This window comes from Oncorhynchus clarkii, chromosome 9 (genome assembly GCF_045791955.1).
Source record: "Oncorhynchus clarkii lewisi isolate Uvic-CL-2024 chromosome 9, UVic_Ocla_1.0, whole genome shotgun sequence".
Lineage (NCBI taxonomy): Eukaryota > Metazoa > Chordata > Actinopteri > Salmoniformes > Salmonidae > Oncorhynchus > Oncorhynchus clarkii.
This window is the reverse complement of record NC_092155.1, coordinates 62,024,082-62,043,288: the sequence shown is the minus strand read 5'-3', so window position 1 is coordinate 62,043,288 and position 19,207 is coordinate 62,024,082. Positions and strand designations below refer to the sequence as shown.

At 42.8% G+C, this 19,207-nt stretch overlaps 1 pseudogene; it reads left to right on the top strand.

The window, feature by feature from the left end:
• Nucleotides 1-1,300: 1,300 nt before the first annotated feature.
• Nucleotides 1,301-15,156, top strand: LOC139417590 (LETM1 domain-containing protein 1-like; annotated as a pseudogene).
• The last annotated feature ends 4,051 nt before the right edge of the window (nt 15,157-19,207 follow it).

Below are 19,207 nucleotides of genomic sequence, written 5' to 3'. Positions count from 1 at the left end.
GCATTGTCATGCTGAAACAGGAAAGGACATTCCCAAAACTGTGGCCACAAAGTTAGAAGCACAGAATCATCTAGAATATCATTGTATGCTGTAGCGTTAAGATTTCCTTTCACTGGAACTAAGGGGCCTAGCCCAAACCATGAAAAACAGCCCCAGACCATTATTCCTCCTACACCAAACTTTACAGTTGCCACTATGCATTGGGGCAGGGAGCGTTCTCCTGGACTCCGCCAAACCCAGAGTCGTCAGTCGGACTGCCAGATAGTGAATCGTGATTCATCACTCCAGAGAACCCGTTTCCACTGTTCCAGAGGCCAATGCAGCCAGCTTTACACCCCTCCAGCCGACGCTTGGCATTGCGCATGGTGATCTTAGGTTTGTGTGCGGCTGCTCAGCCATGGAAAGCTATTTCATGAAGCTCCCGACGAACAGTTATTTTGCTGACGTTGCTTCCAGAGGCAGTTTGGAGTATTGCAACCGAGGACAGATGATTTTTACGCGCTTTAGCACTCAGTGGTCCCGTTCTGTGAGCTTGTGTGGCCTACCATGTTGCGGCTGAGCCGTTGTTGCTCCTAAATGTTTCCATTACACAATAACAGCACTTACAGTTGACTGGGTGGATAGCTCTAGCATGGCAGAAATTTGACGAACTCACTTGTTGGAAAGGTTGCATCATGACTGTGCCACGTTAAGTCACTGAGCTCTTCAGTAAGGCCATTCTACTGCAAATATTTGTCTATGGAGATTGCATGGCTGTGTGCTCAATTTTATACACGTGTCAGCAATGGGTGTGGCTGAAATATCCGAATCCACATATAGTATATGTAAATTTTTTTTTTTTTTTTAAGTATCTGGCTCTGGTGATTCTTGATCAATAAAATGGAATTCTAATGAAATATCTACAATTCAAGGTAAAACTTTTCATTTGACAAATTGTGCCCTGAATATGTTTGACAAAGTACTCCTTTGCAGAGCCAATAGCACACATCTATGATGATAAAGATCGATTAGTTGAAACAAGAAAATGATCTCAGAACAGATTTTCTGAGAAACGTTGTCAACGGTACATGCATCTGTGTATCACAATATGCAAAATGTAAAGCATCCACATAACAGCGGGGTATCTTCAGTACAAAAGGTCTGCCTTTTCCTCTATGTTCGTCATCAATTATCTCAACACTGTGAAAAAAAGTAGCAACAAATTGCAGTCTGCTGAACAAGTAACATTGTAGTAGGTACATTACGGTAATCATACAGCCAATTGCTGAAGAGCGCAACGAGTAGTTTGCGCTTCCTAAAAATGGCGCTGTTCTGTGTTGGGGTGTGTGGTGGGTTGGCTGTGACATTTTACGGAATCCGACCTAATGGGGTTACAGTTACATGCTCCTCTCTCGAGCAAGGTATTGACAACTCATTCAAAACTTTATATAAATGTATCTTAATGTTGTGTAGTCATTGTCGAGCCACTGTTTTGTGGCACTTCTCTTAACAGTCCTATCTTGGCAAATCTTTGGTAACGCCCAACCAAAGATACTGACAACAACATGGGGCAAGTAAGCACTAGCCTGGTTCCAGATCTGTCCAAGTGCTGTCACAGCTGACTTGCCATTTCTAGATGTTTGGCACGACAACCATCATGGGAGCAGTTGGTAAAAAATACTGCACAAACAGTTGTTTGAACAGACTAGTATTATAGGCTACTTTTCTGTCTTGAGTTGTCATAGACAATACTACTTTATAATGGACTTGAATGTGTGGTTAAGTTGTGTCCCATGCACTATAAATACTCTCTGATCATTTTATTTTTAATTCACCTCTTATTTAACCAGGTAGGCTAGTTGAGAACAAGTTCTCATTTACAACTGCGACCTGGCCAAGATAACAAACACAAACGACACAAACAACACAGAGTTACACGTGGAATAAACAAACATACAGTCAATAATACAATAAATACAGTGTGTGAAAATGAGGTAGGATAAGGGGGGTGAGGGAATAAATAGGCCATAGTGGCGAAATTATTACAGTATGGCAAATTAAACACTGGGGTGATAGATGTGCAGAAGATGAGTGTGCAAGTATCGGTACTGGGGTGCAAAGGAGCAAAATAAATATGGTGATGAGGTAGTTGGATGGGCTATTTACAGATTGGCTATGTGCAGGTGCAGTGATCTGTGAGCTAGTGAGGGAGATATGAGTCTCCAGCTTCAGTGATTTTTGCAGTTCATTCCAGTCATTGGTAGCAGAGAACTGGAAGGAAAGGCGGCCAAAAGAGGAATTTGCTTTGGGGGTGACCAGTGAAATATACCTGCTGGAGCGCGTGCTGTGGGTGGGTGCTGCTATGGTGACCTGTGAGCTGAGATAAGGCGGGGCTTTACCTAGCAACAACGTATAGATGACCTGGAGCCAGTGGGTTTGGCGACGGATATGAGGCGAGGGCCAGCAGGCAAGAGCATACAGGTCGCAGTGGTGGGTAGTGTATGGGCCTTTAGTGACAAAACGGATGGCACTGTGATAGACTGCATCCAATTTGCCGAGTAGAGTGTTGGAGGCTATTTTGTAAATGACATCGCCGAAGTCAAGGATCGATAGGATAGTCAGTTTTACTAGGGTATGTTTGGCAGCATGAGTGAAGGATGCTTTGTTGCGAAATAGGAAGCCGATTCTAGATTTAATTTTGGATTGGCGATGCTTAATGTGAGTCTGGAAGAAGAGTTTAAAGACTAACCAGCCACCTAGGTATTTGTAGTTGTCCACATATTCTAAGTCAGAACCGTCCAGAGTAGTGATGCTGGACGGGCAGGCAGGTGTGGGCAGCGATCGGTTGAAGAGCATGCATTTAGTTTTACTTGCATTTAAGAGCAGTTGGATGCCACGGAAGGAGAGTTGTATGGCATTGAAGCTTGTCTGGAGGTTAGTTAATTAACACAGTGTCCAAAGGGCCAGAAGTATACAGAATGGTGTCGTCTGCGTAGAGGTGGATCAGAGAATCACTAGCAGTAAGAGCGACATCATTGATGTATACAGAGAAAAGAGTCGGCTCGAGAATTGAACCCTGTGGCACCCCCATAGATTGCCAGAGGACCGAACAACATGCCCTCCAATTTGACACACGGAACTCTGTCAGAGAAGTAGTTGGTGAACCAGGCGAGGCAGTCATTTGAGAAACCAAGGCTGTTGAGTCTGCCGATAAGAATGTGGTGATTGACAGAGTCGAAAGCCTTGGCCAAGTCGATGAATACAGCTGCACCGTATTGTCTCATCGACGGCGGTTATGATGTCGTTTAGGACCTTGAACGTGGCTGAGGTGCAAACATGACCAGCTCGGAAACCAGATTGCATAGCGGAGAAGGTACGGTGGGATTTGAAATGATCGGTGATCTGTTTGTTAACTTGGCTTTCGAAGACCTTAGAAAGGCAGGGTATGCTAGATGTAGGTCTGTAGTAGTTTGGGTCTAGAGTGTCTCCCCCTTTGAAGAGGGGGATGACCGCGGCAGCTTTCCAATCTTTGGGGATCTCAGACGATATGAGAGGTTGAACAAGCTAGTAATAGAGGTTGCAACAATTTCGGCGGATAATTTTAAGAAGAGAAGGTCCAGAATGTCTAGCCCTGCTGATTTGTAGGGGTCCAGATTTTGCAGCTCTTTCAGAACATCAGCTATCTGGATTTGGGTGAAGGAGAAATGGGGAGGCTTGGGCAAGTTGCAGTGGGGGGTACAGGGCTGATGACCGAGGTAGTGGTAGCCAGGTGGAAAGCATGGCCAGTCGTAGAAAAATTCTTATTGAAATTCTCAATTATTGCGGATTTATCGGTGGTGACTGTGTTTCCTAGCCTCATTGCAGTGGGCAGCTGGGAGGAGGTGCTCTTATTCTCCATGGACTTTAGTGTCCCAGAACTTCCTGGAGTTTGTGCTAAGGGATGCACATTTCTGTTTGAAAAAGCTAGCCTTTGTTTTCCAAACTGCCTGTGTATATTGGTTCCTAACTTTCCTGAAAAGTTGCATATCGTGGGGGCTATTCTCGATGCTAATGCAGTACGCCACAGGATGTTTTTGTGCTGGTCAAGGGCAGTCAGGTCTGGAGTGAACCAAGGGCTATATCTGTTCCTGGTTTAACATTTTTTGAACGGGGCATGCTTATTTAAGATGCTGAGGAAAGCACTTTTAAAGAATAAACAGGCATCCTCTACTGATGGAATGAGGTCAATATCATTCCAGGATACCCGGGCCAGGTCGATTAGAAAGGCCTGCTCGCTGAAGTGTTTTAGGGAGCGTTTGACAGTGATGAGGGGTGGATGCTACCTTTCCAACAAGTCAGTTCGTCAAATGTCTGCCCTGTTAGAGCTGCTCCTGTCAACTGTGCAAGTGCTGTTATTGTGAAGTGAAAACGTCTAGGAGCAACAACGGCTCACCCTCCATGTAGTAGTCCACACAAGCTCACAGAACGGGACCGCCGAGTGCTGAAGCACGTAAAAATCATCTGTTCTCGGTTGCAACACTCACTACAGAGTTCCAAACTGCCTCTGGAAGCAACGTCAGCACAATAACGATTTGTCAGGAGCTTCATGAAATGGGTTTCCATGGCCGAGGGTCCACACAAAAGCCTAAGATCACAGTGCGCAATGCCAAGTGTCGGCTGGCTGGAGTGGTGTGAAGTTCGCTGCCATTGGACTCTGGAGCAGTGGAAACAGTAAGTATGCAATACAGTAATACAGTAAGTATGTAAACATTGTTAAAGTGATTTTTTTTTAACCTTTATTTACCTAGGCAAGTCAGTTAAGAACAAATTCTTGATGGCCTGGAACAGGGGGTTAACTGCCTGTTCAGGGACAGAACGACAGATTTGTACCTAGTCAGCTCGGGGATTTGAACTTGCAACCTTCCGGTTACTAGACCAACGCTCTAACCACTAGGCTACCCTGCCGCCCCAAAACTATATGATAGTTGACAGACAAATCTGGGTTTGGAGGATGCCAGGAGAACGCTAACTACCCCTATGCGTAGGGTCTGTTTTTCATGGTTCGGCCTAGGCCTCTTAGTTCCAATGAAGGGAAATCTTAACGCTGCAGCATACAATAACATTCTAGACCAGCCTTTCTTAAAGTATCGGTCGCGACCCAAAGTCTGTCGCGACGTGTCAGAATATATTTAATTACCTAATTAATTACTGGAATGATTTGGCATCTGCGCTCTCTGCTTAGCAGCGGTCTCAGCTCAGTTTGGGAGATGCCCTTGTGCTTCGAGGTTTACCGGATCCATTTTCTGCAGTTTTCTTGAAGATCACTCCGCGACACACTCGATGAGCGCTGACTTGTCATTCCCACTCTCCATCACTCATCAAATGGACTTTAAAAAATATATTTTTTATATAAATCAAATGGAGTTATGTTAGCCACGAATTCTGACTGAGCTCGATTGTAATGAAACGCAACGATGAGTTTCTCTCTTTCATACAAACTTTGAGAAATAACGAGGAGCGCCCACAATGTGGGTGAGGAAGAGTTTAGTAATGAGTATCTCAAAACGAACAAATTAATAAAAACGACACGTCCTGACCTAATATTCACAGCATGACGCTAAACCCAGGGAATACTTTCAGAACAGAGCAGAATGCTTCAGTTAACAGTGCTTTGACAGTGGAAAACTAAGTCAGCTAGCAAGGCATTGTCATTTTATAACAGGTGATGATAAGCAGAAATAAGGGAGTACTATCTCTCATAGTAGTAGATATGAGTTTCTCTTTCCATCAGTCCCCAGGCCTTGTACACAGCTAATAGCTAGCATTAGCAAACAACCTAGCTAGCTACTGATGCAATCCCCGGTAGCTGTACAGATGTACAGCAGGCCTCATTTTCCATCTTACTGTAGAAATTGTTAAACTAGTCTAGGTTGGAACTGTTGCTGTTTTAAAATTAAAATATTTTTTTTTTATTCTGAACTGGAATAAACTGATTGAAGCAAGATGTTTTTTGAGAGCAACACAGTTCTGGGTTGCTCATCTGCAGCAGGAAGCGGTCTCCTGCCTGACTGAGAAAGCAGTAGATGTTCAGATCGAGTTTGGCACCACATACCTATCTATGCAAGTCAGGGTTCTCAAGTACAGAAATAGTTTCAAGGCTGAGCATCACCTCAGTGTTGCACTGTCAAAAACGGATCCCAGAATAGACATGCTTGTTGAAAACCTTAACCAGCCACACACCTCTCATTAGGACTGTGCGTGTGTTTTGTTCTACATCTGTGTGATGTGATCAATCAGTTTATTTCAGTTCAGAATAATAACATATGTATTGTATTTTTACAGCAACAGTTCCAGCTCTTTCAACAATAATTTCTACAGTACTGTACTGTTAGTACAACCCTATCAAAAAGCCTGTGTGTGTGTTCTGTTATTCATCTGTGTCATGTGATCAATCAGTTTATTCCTGTTCAGAATGGAAATTGCTTGTATTTTAACAGCAACAGTTCCAACCGAGACAGGTATGTGAGTGTTTTTAATGGGGAAATTAAACATGAATAGATATTTCATTATTTGTTTTTGTCTATATTGCATTTGTTTTCGGTGTAAGGGCAATGAACTGTACTGATATTTACATATAGTCATTTTCCGAAGCTTGGGTGCCAGGAAAACACATTTCTAATTTGGGTCCCAGGCTGAAAAGGTTTTAGAACCCCTGTTCTAGACTATTCTGTGCTTCCAACTTTGTGGCAACAGTTTGGGAAAGGCCCTTTCCTGTTTCAGCATGACATTGCCCCTGTGCACAAAGCGGGGTCAATACAGAAATGGTTTGACGAGATCGGTGTGGAAAAACTTGACTGGCCTGCCTGCACAGAGCCTTGACCTCGCCCCATCAAACACCTTTGGGATAAATTGGAACGCCGATTGCGAACCAGGCCTAATTGCACGACCTCACTAATGCTCTTGTGGCTGAAGGGAAGCAAGTCCCCACAGCAAGGTTCCAACATCTAGTGGAAAGCCTTCACAGAAGAGGAGGCTGTTATAGCAGCAAAGGAGGGACCAACTCCATATTAATGCCCATCATTTTGGAATCAGATGTACGACAAGCAGGCGTCCACATACTTTTGGTTATGTAATGTACTTTCATTACCATTTTTTTTATGTCTTTTAGACTGCGGCTGTATAGACACTGCTCATCCTCCAAATTCAGGCTAGGGAATGGCCAGCAAGTTGTGTCCAGGCTTCAAAGGGTCAATGCCAAATATGAGCACTTCCTCCAAAGACGTCCCTCGCTTTTATGTTCTCTATAGCACTTTTACGAAAGGTAAAAACTCAGCTCGCCACAGCACCATGTTAAACTCTCATAAGTGGGTACATAAATTGTGTTGTTTCGTCATCAAACCTTTGTTTGGCATCTCTTTATACAGATCTACCATACTGTAGCAAAATTATTTGGATTCAGTCGACCAATAAGATTTCACGTTTGAAGGCAAAAGAAACACAACGATGTAGCCTACTTAATTTGGCTTCTGGCAGCTTCTGTGCTGCCATTACAATGAAGCCATCGTTTGTATTACCATTCTTCGGGATTTCGGCTCTTTTTCCAAGATGCCAAAGAGGTGAAGGTGATAAAAACAAGGGTGCTCACCAACAGTGTCAAAGTCCAGGACTTAACCTATCGTGATATGGAGAAACTCGGGCAGGTCGGTGGAGGCTAGGGCATACACTTGAATAACAAGGAAAGTTCCTATGTGGTTAGCAATCTTTCTTTATAATCTGCCTAGTAGTAGTAGTATTAATAGTATTGTCTGAAAAGTTCTCCTTAGCATGTAAATGGTAACTTTTTCGATGTTTGTTTTTCTCAGTTTCGCAGAGACATGATTAAAGCCATTCCGCTGCTGTTCATTTCTATTCCTCCATTTGCCAACTATCTGGTGTTTGTCCTAATGTGAGTTCACTTAAGTCATCAACATCCTCCTCTTGACTCATATTCAGTTAGCAAATATCTTAATGATCAATTAAATGGCAGTTGAAAGGTCAAATAATTGTGCATTTATGCCCTCAATGATAATACATTGTGCCCCCCCTACAATGTATTGAAACCCTCTTTGTTCATGTGTCATGTTCCTCCTCTCTGCTTCCCTCTCCTTTTTACGACCAGGTACCTTTTCCTCCGCCACTTCTGGACCCGCCAGCAGCAGACAGAGTTCCAGGAAGTGAACCATTCCCACAGGGTCCAACACCACTGGGCAGTGGTGAAGGGGCTTGAGAGTGCAGGTTCACATGTCAAAGACAGCCGCCTACTAGACCTCTGCCACAAGGTGGGTGAATGATACAGAACAATTAAACCACTCCCTTGCATATATATATATATATATACACACTGCTCAAAAAAATAAAGGGAACACTTAAACAACACAATGTAACTCCAAGTCAATCACACTTCTGTGAAATCAAACTGTCCACTTAGGAAGCAACACTGATTGACAATACATTTCACATGCTGTTGTGCAAATGGAATAGACAACAGGTAGAAATTATAGGCAATTAGCAAGACACCCCCAATAAAGGAGTGGTTCTGCAGGTGGTGACCACAGACCACTTCTCAGTTCCTATGCTTCCTGGCTGATGTTTTGGTCACTTTTGAATGCTGCCGGTGCTTTCACTCTAGTGGTAGCATGAGACTGAGTCTACAACCCACACAAGTGGCTCAGGTAGTGCAGCTCATCCAGGATGACACATCAATGCGAGCTGTGGCAAGAAGGTTTGCTGTGTCTGTCAGCGTAGTGTCCAGAGCATGGAGGTGCTACCAGGAGACAGGCCAGTACATCAGGAGACGTGGAGGGGCGGTAGGAGGGCAACAACCCAGCAGCAGGACCGCTACCTCTGCCTTTGTGCAAGGAGGAGCACTGCCAGAGCCCTGCAAAATGACCTCCAGCAGGCCACAAATGTGCATGTGTCTGCTCAAACGGTCAGAAACAGACTCCATGAGGGTGGTATGAGGGCCTGACATCCACAGGCGGGGGTTGTGCTTTACAGCCCAACATTGTGCAGGACGTTTGGCATTTGCCAGAGAACACCAAGATTGGAAAATTCGCCACTGGCGCCCTGTGCTCTTCACAGATGAAAGCAGGTTCACACTGAGCACATGTGACAGACGTGACAGAGTCTGGAGACGCCGTGGAGAACATTCTGCTGCCTGCAACATCCTCCAGCATGACCGGTTTGGCGGTGGGTCAGTCATGGTGTGGGGTGGCATTTCTTTGGGGGGCCGCACAGCCCTCCATGTGCTCGCCAGAGGTAGCCTGACTGCCATTAGGTACAGAGATGAGATCCTCAGACCCCTTGTGAGACCATATGCTGGTGCGGTTGGCCATGGGTTCCTCCTAATGAAAGACAATGCTAGACTTCATGTGGCTGGAGTGTGTCAGCAGTTCCTGCAAGAGGAAGGCATTGATGCTATGGACTGGCCCGCCCGTTCCCCAGACCTGAATCCAATTGAGCGCATCTGGGACATCATGTCTCGCTCCATCCACCAATGCCACTTTGCACCACAGACTGTCCAGGAGTTGGCGGATGCTTTAGTCCAGGTCTGGGAGGAGATCCCTCAGGAGACCATCCGCCACCTCATCAGGAGCATGCCCAGGCGTTGTAGGGAGGTCATACAGGCACGTGGAGGCCACACACACTACTGAGCCTCATTTTGACATTACATCAAAGTTGGATCAGCCTGTAGTGTGGTTTTCCACTTTAATTTTGAGTGTGACTCCAAATCCAGATCTCCATGGGTTGATATATTTGATCTCCATTGATATTTTTTGTGTGATTTTGTTGTCAGCACATTCAACTATGTAAAGAAAAAAGTATTTAATAAGAATTTTTCATTCATTCAGATCTAGGATGTGTTATTTTAGTGTTCCCTTTATTTTTTTGAGCAGTATATATGTATATATGTGTATATATATATATATATATATATATATATATATATATATATATATATATATATATATATATCTGTATATATATATGTTACTCCCATGTTCCAATGTGTTCACTGTCCAACATTTTGTTGGGCAAATATGGATATGTTTTTCCATGGGTGACTGTAATGCAGCTAATAAGGGCCTCTAGACACTGATGTCTGACCGGTCCTTGTGTTTTTAGGTGCAAATTGGGGTACATATCTGACATCCAGGCAATTCGAGACTTGTTTTCTGGACCTCCCCTGGGTATCAAGAGAATGAACGCAGATCAGATGGTCAGTGCTTCCTTTTATTCAGAAATTTCCTGAAAAACGAGTCATGGGTTTACGGAATGGATATTAGACCTACTGGATTTGCCTCGTCAGAAATACACAACATACAGTGAGCTCAAAGTATTAGGACAGTGACACTTTTGTTGTTGGGGCTCTGTACTCTAATACTTTGGATTTGAAATAATACAATGACTGAGGTTAAAGTTTCGACTGTCAGATTTAATTTGAAGGTATTTTCATCCATACCTGGTGAACCGTTTTAGAAATTACCACCCTTTTTGAACATACTAAGTCCCCCCATTATAGGAGACCAAAATGATTGGGGAAAATTCACTTCTGTGTATAAAGTAGAAAAACATTTAGTATTTGGTCCCATATTCATAGCACCCAAGGACTACATCATGGTAAGTCATTTAAAAGTCACTGTAAATAAGAATAGAATGTTTCTAAACACTTCTACATTTAACTTTTTTACTACAAGTGAATTTGTCACAATACTTTTGGTACCATAAAATGGGGGGGACTATGTACAAAAAGTGCTGGAATTTCTAAACAATTCACTCATGTGGATGAAAATACCCTCCAGTTAAAGCTAACAGTCTGCACTTTAATCTCAGTCATTGTATCATTTCAAATCCAAAAAGTGCTGGAGTACAGAGCCAAAACAACAAATAATATAACACTGTCCCAATACTTTGAGCTCACTGTAAGCCTCTTTGTCTCCAGAGGCAACTCTGTCCCCTGTTCTTCCTGACTCCCCGCTTCCCAACTCCCAGGATTGCCACTCGACTGAACAGCCACGGCATAGAGCTACTACAGCTGGACCGTGCTCTCAGCAGACATGGCCTGCACCAGTTGGATGACTCAGAGCTGAGACAGGTCAGTGCACATCACTGGACCTCATTCTTAAGATCTACATGTAATCGGATTCATACAGTGCATTCAGATAATATTGAGACCCCTTCCCCTTTTCCACATTTTGTTATGTTACAGCCTTATTCTAAAAAGGATTACATTCATTTTTCATAAAATCTACACACAATACACCATAATGACAAAGCAAAACAGGTTTGTATACATTTTTGCATATTTATTAAAACATGTAAATAACGTGTTTTATTAAGTATTCAGACCCTATGCTATGAGACTCGAATTTGAGATCAGGTACATCCTTTTTCCATTGATCATCCTTGATGTTTCTACAACTTGATTGGAGTCTACCTGTGGTAAATTCAATTGATTGGACATTATTTGGAAAGGCACATCTGTCTATATAAAAATGTCCCACAGTTGACAGGGCAAAAACCAAGCAATGAAGTTGAAGGAATTGGTGGAAGGGAACCAAAAAATGTCTGCAGCGAAGGTCCCCAAGAACACAGTGACCGCCATCATTCTTAAATGGAAGAAGTTTGGAACAACCAAGACTCTTCCTAGAGCTGGCCGCCCAGGCCAAACTGACCAATCGGGGGAGAAGGGCCTTGGTCAGGGAGGTGACCAATAACCTGATGGCCACTGACAGAGCTCCAGAGTTCCTCTGTGGAGATGGGAGAACATTCCAGAAGGGCAACTATCTCTGGAGCACTTCACCAAATCAGGCCTTTATGGTAGTGGCCAGACGGAAGCCACTCCTGAGTAAAAGGCACATGGCAGCTCGCTTGGAGTTAGCCAAAAGGCACCTAAAGGACTCTGACCATAAGAAACAAGAGTCTCTGGTCTGATGAAAACAAGATTGAACTCTTTGGCCTGATTGCCAAGTGTCACATCTGGAGGAAACCTGGCACCATCCCTACGGTGAAGCATGGTGGTGGCAGCATGCTGTGGGGATGTTTTTCAGCGGCATGGACAGAGACCAGTCAAGCTCGAAGGAAAGATGAATGGAGCAAAGTACAGCGTGATCCTTAATGAAAACCTGCTCCAGAGCACTCAGGACCTCAGACTGGGGCAAAGGTTCACCTTCAAACAGGACAACGACCCTAAGCACACAGCCAAGACAACGCAGGAGTGGCTTCGGGACAAGTCTATGGATGTCCTTGAGTGGCCCAGCCAGAGCCTGGACTTGAACCCGATCGAACATCTCTGGAGGGACCTGAAAATAGCTGTGCAGCAACGCTCCCCGTTCAACCTGACAGAGCTTGAGGATCTGTAGAAAAGAATGGGAGAAACTCCCCAAATACAGGTGGCCCAAACTTGTAGCGTCATACCCAAGAAGACTCAAGGCTGTAATCGCTGCCAAAGGTGCTTCAACAAAGTACTGAGTAAAGGGTCTGAATACTTATGTAAATGTGATCAGTTATTTTTATAAATTTGCACAAATGAAAAAAGTAATTATGGGGTATTGTGTGTAGATTGAAGGGGGGAAAAAACATGTAAACCATTTTAGAATACGGCTGTAACGTAATAAAATGTGGAAAAAGTCAAGGGTGGCGGTCAATGTCAGTCTGTCGGTCTCACAGTAATTATCAAACACATTTAGCATGTCCTGGCTTCCACACATCGCCTACAAGCCACTGATGCAGACCTTTGGAACATCTATATTTTAAAAATCGAATAAATCCATGTAATATAGCCTTCACAATAAATCAGTCATTTATTTTACAGGTCTAAAGTAGCATGATATAAGGAATGTAGTCCATTTCAGAATAGCATACTCTGAGTTGTCCTTATGTTTGGTCCTGATCTGGCTATACCAAATGACTGTGGGCTACACTAGTTCACTTAGCAGACAAGATTTGCTTATAATTCCGTAGCATTTTAAATTATGAAGAATACAATTGAACAAAGCTGAATAAAATAAAGGATATTTTCTCCAAGCGTTTTGAGGGAGTGTGGCTATTCTGTTGAATGGTGTGGTGGAAATTTCAATTAACAAAAACAGGTATTCCTAGATGCTTAATTTAGAGTTAATGTAACTTTAGTTCTACAAACGTTGGGCTATAGGTTTAGATGTTTTAATACATTGTAAGGCTGCATGATGTGACTAATGATGATTTAAAAAGTCGCTTGAATTGCATGAGCTCTGCTTTCTTTTTTGAGCAGACTATACACACACGTCATAAGTCTCTCATTCACAATTTTACAAGCACTTGATAATGCCTTAAATGATGGAGGCATCCCCTTTGTGTGGCCGTAATGCACCCCCAAAAATCCATGCCTTTTGCAGCCAGTGGCCGTTGTGCCCTTGGCCCAGAGTGCTGCATTGCGCTCTTATTCCGGAGTGGTGCGCGCCTCGAAGCGCCGCTCACTCACATGGCTCTCCATCACGTGATCGGGTCTCTCTCACAGGCTACAGGTGAAGACAGACAGATCCGGGACGCCACTGCACGCATCCTTATCCAATTCCAAGGAGCGTAGTGAAGATATTGGAAGAACTGTCCACATTTACTTTGTCAGCCAACAAGATAAGTAGGCCTAAAGAACAGCAAAAGCACTAGCCAATATGAATCTATCCTCCATAGTACAAAAGTCTATCTATTCATTTCTGTGCGAGATAAATATTCCAAACCGTGTTGGACAGTTGTGGGATGCGATCGATCCCAAATTAATACAACCACTAGCATCAAACTTTTTAAACAATGTGGCTGACGCAACAGATCAGAACGTTTAAACTTAGGCTATTTCTTCACTTTATAAGCACAGCAATGCACACATGGCACTAGGCTATAAGCGTGAATGTTCCATTGGAAAACACCATAAATGCAGTTATGCATGTAATGCTTTTATTATAAAAAAGGTACATTTATGGTGAAAATAATCTTCCCCAAACTTGAAACTCACGCACTGCTTATGTATGCCAGTCAGGCTCTATGCCCCTTGTAAAGCAGATTAAATATGCCTAATTTTAAAGTAATTTTGGCCACTTTAGTTTTGATAACCTTATCAAAACATATAGGCCTATGGGCTAGGTTACATGAAATGTGTGACTGATTTTTTTTTTAAGTTGCAAAAAGGCATTGTTTCTTATGCTGGGCGTCCTTCACAAGTGATAGGCTAATATTGTCACCCATCAGACTGTTCTTGATTTAATCTTGTCTTTACATATACTAAATAATGTGAAATTGTTTTGATTTTAGAATGGACCATTATCATGCACCCGTCTCGAAACAGGGGCATGGGAGAAAAAAAAAATACACTTCATCTATGCACTTAGAGCGAACGGAGGAAGCTTTTCCCGTGGTTCATTTTCATGCCAGCCAGGTAGGTAGGCTATACTCCTGTTGTAAAGATAAGCAATGTGCTTAATATTAGAGAAGTTGAGAAATAAATAGTATGTCTAGCCTATAAAAAGCTGATGGGATCCTCTCTTTAGTTATAGGCCATCACTCTGTTTTCTCAGCAATTGCATAGCCTATAGAAATGTTGCGCAACATGAGCTCTAAGTGTTTTAGATTTTATTAATTTTGCATTGATGTCAAGTGATTACAGGGACAATAGAGTGCTGAGTACCAGGCAGTTAGCAAGTTTGGTAGGGTACTAATGACCATCAGCAGCATCAGAGCTTGGAGAAGCCTAATTATCGTCACTAAACGGTCACTGGTATTACGGTCAACGTAACAGCCCTAGTCAAAGGGTCTGAATACTTTCAGAATGCACTCTGTCAGCAAAAACCCAAATGGATCAAATACTAGTAATTTGCCACTAGTTAAATTGATAACTCAACCCTGGTCTTGTCAGGCCTGCTGTCAAGGGGCTTGACTCTGGCAGTCTCAGCATCAACCAGTGCCTGGAATGGCTTTCAGTGGCTCCAGTTCTCCTCTCGTCTGAAAGGGATCTATTCTCTCTCTCTGTGTCTCTCTCCCGACAGTGTTTTTCTTTCTTTGTGGGGAGACCGATGTAAATATGGCTTATTGTCCTCATGCCTCTATGTCCCAGAGTCAGAGGTCTCTCTGCTTCTGCATAGCATGGTCTTGCTCTCTACCAACTACCCAAAGCCCTACCAACATTAACAGGAAGGAACAAGGAGTGATCTGCCACTTCCATTAATTCAGCCATCTCTCACCATGCTGGGCAGGGCAACTTTCCTATAGGCCGTCAACATCTGCAGTCTACCAACGCAATGGAATAAACACCAAGCTTTACAACTCATCTCACTTTTAGGGCAAAGTGATTACTTGATACATTGCATTTCTGTGGTGATTGTGACAGAAATCTGATAACATTGCAATGTCTCAAACTGGTCGATAATTTCAGGCTCCAAATCAAATCTTATGTCACGTGCACGCTATACCCCAACATTTTGTTTGAGAAAACTGTCAGAGTTAAATGCAATGGAAACCCATTTTACTTTTTTCTTTAGTCCACTGTTGATACAGTTCCAAAATGTTTTGCATGTCTGCAGTCAAATTAGCAAGATGAAGCGCTTAAGTCAAATCTTTAATTTGACAGCTGACATGAAAAACAACTATCAGTGGACTAATGAGGAAAAAAAAATACCAAAATAGTTTGAGGGGAGTAATCTGATTACAAGTGGACAGGTAACCAGTAACGAACAGATTACATTTAGAAAGTAACCTACCCAACCCTGTACAGTGGGTTGTAATAAGGATGCTTTTGACATTGGGGAAAAGCAAAGAGCAACTACTGATAGTAGAGTAGTAAGTGCAATGTATTATAGAATGTTGCTTTACATTAGCACCTAATGTTGCTTGCCAATGCTGTAGTAAGGTGATACTGGCTCTCAGGACACTGGTGAATAATCACTGCAATTCAACAGGCTATTAGACATATTTAAAAATGTTTCAGCTATGATGGCACTTTACTTGTTCAAGCATTGTTTAGTTGATAGGAAATGCATTTCATGTTGGAAAAATTGTTAGAACTTTATTCACCAACCAGTGACAAACTGCACAGCTACAGTAAATGGCAAATGCCCTCTCAATCAATGTGCCTTGCTGGTAGATGGGTGCAATCCATTTAAAAATGTCAGTCATTTTGAAGTTGCCAATAAGATTCTCAGATAAATATGCAAACTGTTTTGTATTTTTTACAAAATGCATTTTATCTACTTGTTCAACTCCTTTGGGGCTTTGGAATCCATTATCTGGTGTATTAAGGTCATGTTTCTGAAATAAAATATACCACCTAAAGTACTTGTCAATGTAGAGAAATGCTCTTATTTACAGTAAGAACCAGTTGACCTGCACATTGCATGTTTACAAGCATTGTCATCACCAATTATTTAAATAAACCTACAGCCTTGTCCTTGAATGCAAATTTACTGAACATACTTAAATATCAATGCAACAATTTCACTAAAATTACAGTTCATAAGGAAATCAGTCACATACCTTAGAGGTTTGGGCATGGATCAGAGTCTGGTGTGACCATTTGCCTCATGCAGCATCTCCTTTGCATAGAGTTGATCTGGCTGTTGATTGTGGCCTGTGCAATGTTGTCCCACTCTTCTTCAATGGCTGTATGCTGAATATTTTGGCGGGAACTGGAACACACTGTCGTACACGTTGATCTAGAACATCTCAAATGGGTGACATGTCTGGTGAGTATGCAGGCAAGAACTGGGACATGTTCAGCCTCCAGGAATTGTGTACAGATCCTTGCAACATGAGGCTGTGCATTGTTGAAACATGGTGATAGCAGCGGATGAATGGCACTGAGGATCTCAGTGTCTCTGCATTCAAATTGCCATGGATAAAATGCAATTGTGTCTGTAGCTTATGCCTGCCCATACCACCATGGGGCACTCTGTTCACAATGTTATCAGCAAACCAGTCGCCCACACAACGCCATACACATTGTCTGCAATTTGCCCGGTACAGTTGAAACCGGGAATCTGAAGATCACATTTCTCCAGCTGGTGGCCATTTGCCCACTGAAGTCAAAACTGAACTGCAGTTGGGTCAAGACCCTGTTGAAGAAGAGGAGCACGCAGATGAGCTTCCTGAGACAGTTTGACAGCTTGCGCAGAAATTCTTGGGCTGTGCAAACCTACAGTTTTATCAGCTGTCCTGGTGGCTGGTCTCAGATGATCCCGCAGGTGAAGCCCAATGTGGAGGTTCTGGGCTGGCATAGTTACACATGGTTGTGAAGTTGGTTGTACAGTGCCTTGCGAAAGTATTCGGCCCCCTTGAACTTTGCGACCTTTTGCCACATTTCAGGCTTCAAACATAAAGATATAAAACGGTATTTTTTTGTGAAGAATCAACAACAAGTGGGACACAATCATGAAGTGGAACGACATTTATTGGATATTTCAAACTTTTTTAACAAATCAAAAACTGAAAAATTGGGCGTGCAAAATTATTCAGCCCCCTTAAGTTAATACTTTGTAGCGCCACCTTTTGCTGCGATTACAGCTGTAAGTCGCTTGGGGTATGTCTCTATCAGTTTTGCAAATCGAGAGACTGAATTTTTTCCCATTCCTCCTTGCAAAACAGCTCGAGCTCAGTGAGGTTGGATGGAGAGCATTTGTGAACAGCAGTTTTCAGTTCTTTCCACAGATTCTCGATTGGATTCAGGTCTGGACTTTGACTTGGCCATTCTAACACCTGGATATGTTTATTTTTGAACCATTCCATTGTAGATTTTGCTTTATGTTTTGGATCATTGTCTTGTTGGAAGACAAATCTCCGTCCCAGTCTCAGGTCTTTTGCAGACTCCATCAGGTTTTCTTCCAGAATGGTCCTGTATTTGGCTCCATCCATCTTCCCATCAATTTTAACCATCTTCCCTGTCCCTGCTGAAGAAAAGCAGGCCCAAACCATGATGCTGCCACCACCATGTTTGACAGTGGGGATGGTGTGTTGCTTTTACGCCAAACATAACGTTTTGCATTGTTGCCAAAAAGTTCAATTTTGGTTTCATCTGACCAGAGCACCTTCTTCCACATGTTTGGTGTGTCTCCCAGGTGGCTTGTGGCAAACTTTAACCAACACTTTTTATGGATATCTTTAAGAAATGGCTTTCTTCTTGCCACTCTTCCATAAAGGCCAGATTTGTGCAATATACGACTGATTGTTGTCCTATGGACAGAGTCTCCCACCTCAGCTGTAGATCTCTGCAGTTCATCCAGAGTGATCATGGGCCTCTTGGCTGCATCTCTGATCAGTCTTCTCCTTATATGAGCTGAAAGTTTAGAGGGACGGCCAGGTCTTGGTAGATTTGCAGTGGTCTGATACTCCTTCCATTTCAATATTATCGCTTGCACAGTGCTCTTTGGGATGTTTAAAGCTTGGGAAATCTTTTTGTATCCAAATCCGGCTTTAAACTTCTTCACAACAGTATCTCAGACCTGCCTGGTGTGTTCCTTGTTCTTCATGATGCTCTCTGCGCTTTTAACGGACCTCTGAGACTATCACAGTGCAGGTGCATTTATACGGAGACTTGATTACACACAGGTGGATTGTATTTATCATCATTAGTCATTTAGGTCAACATTGGATCAGAGATCCTCACTGAACTTCTGGAGAGAGTTTGCTGCACTGAAAGTAAAGGGGCTGAATAATTTTGCACGCCCAATTTTTGATTTGTTTGAAATATCCAATAAATGTCGTTCCACTTCATGATTGTGTCCCACTTGTTGTTGATTCTTCACAAAAAAAAACAGTTTTATCTTTGTTTGAAGCCTGAAATGTGGCAAAAGGTCGCAAAGTTCAAGGGGGCCGAATACTTTCGCAAGGCACTGTATGTACTGCCTGTCTCTAAAATGACATTGAGGCAGCTTATGGTTGAGAAATTAACATTAAACTCCTGCAACAGCTCTGGTAGACATTTCTGCAGTCAGCATGCCAATTGCACACTCCCTCAACTTGAGACATCTCTGGCATTGTGTTGTGACAAAACTGCACATTTTAAAGTGGCCTTATGGTCCCCAAGACAAGGTGCACGCACATGTAATGACCATGCTGTTTAATCAGCTTCTTGAAATGCCACACTTGTCAGTTGAATTGATTATTTTGTGAAAGGAGAAATGCTCACTAACAGGGATGTAAACAAATGTATGCACAACATTTGAGAGAAATTAGCTTTTTGTGCCAATGC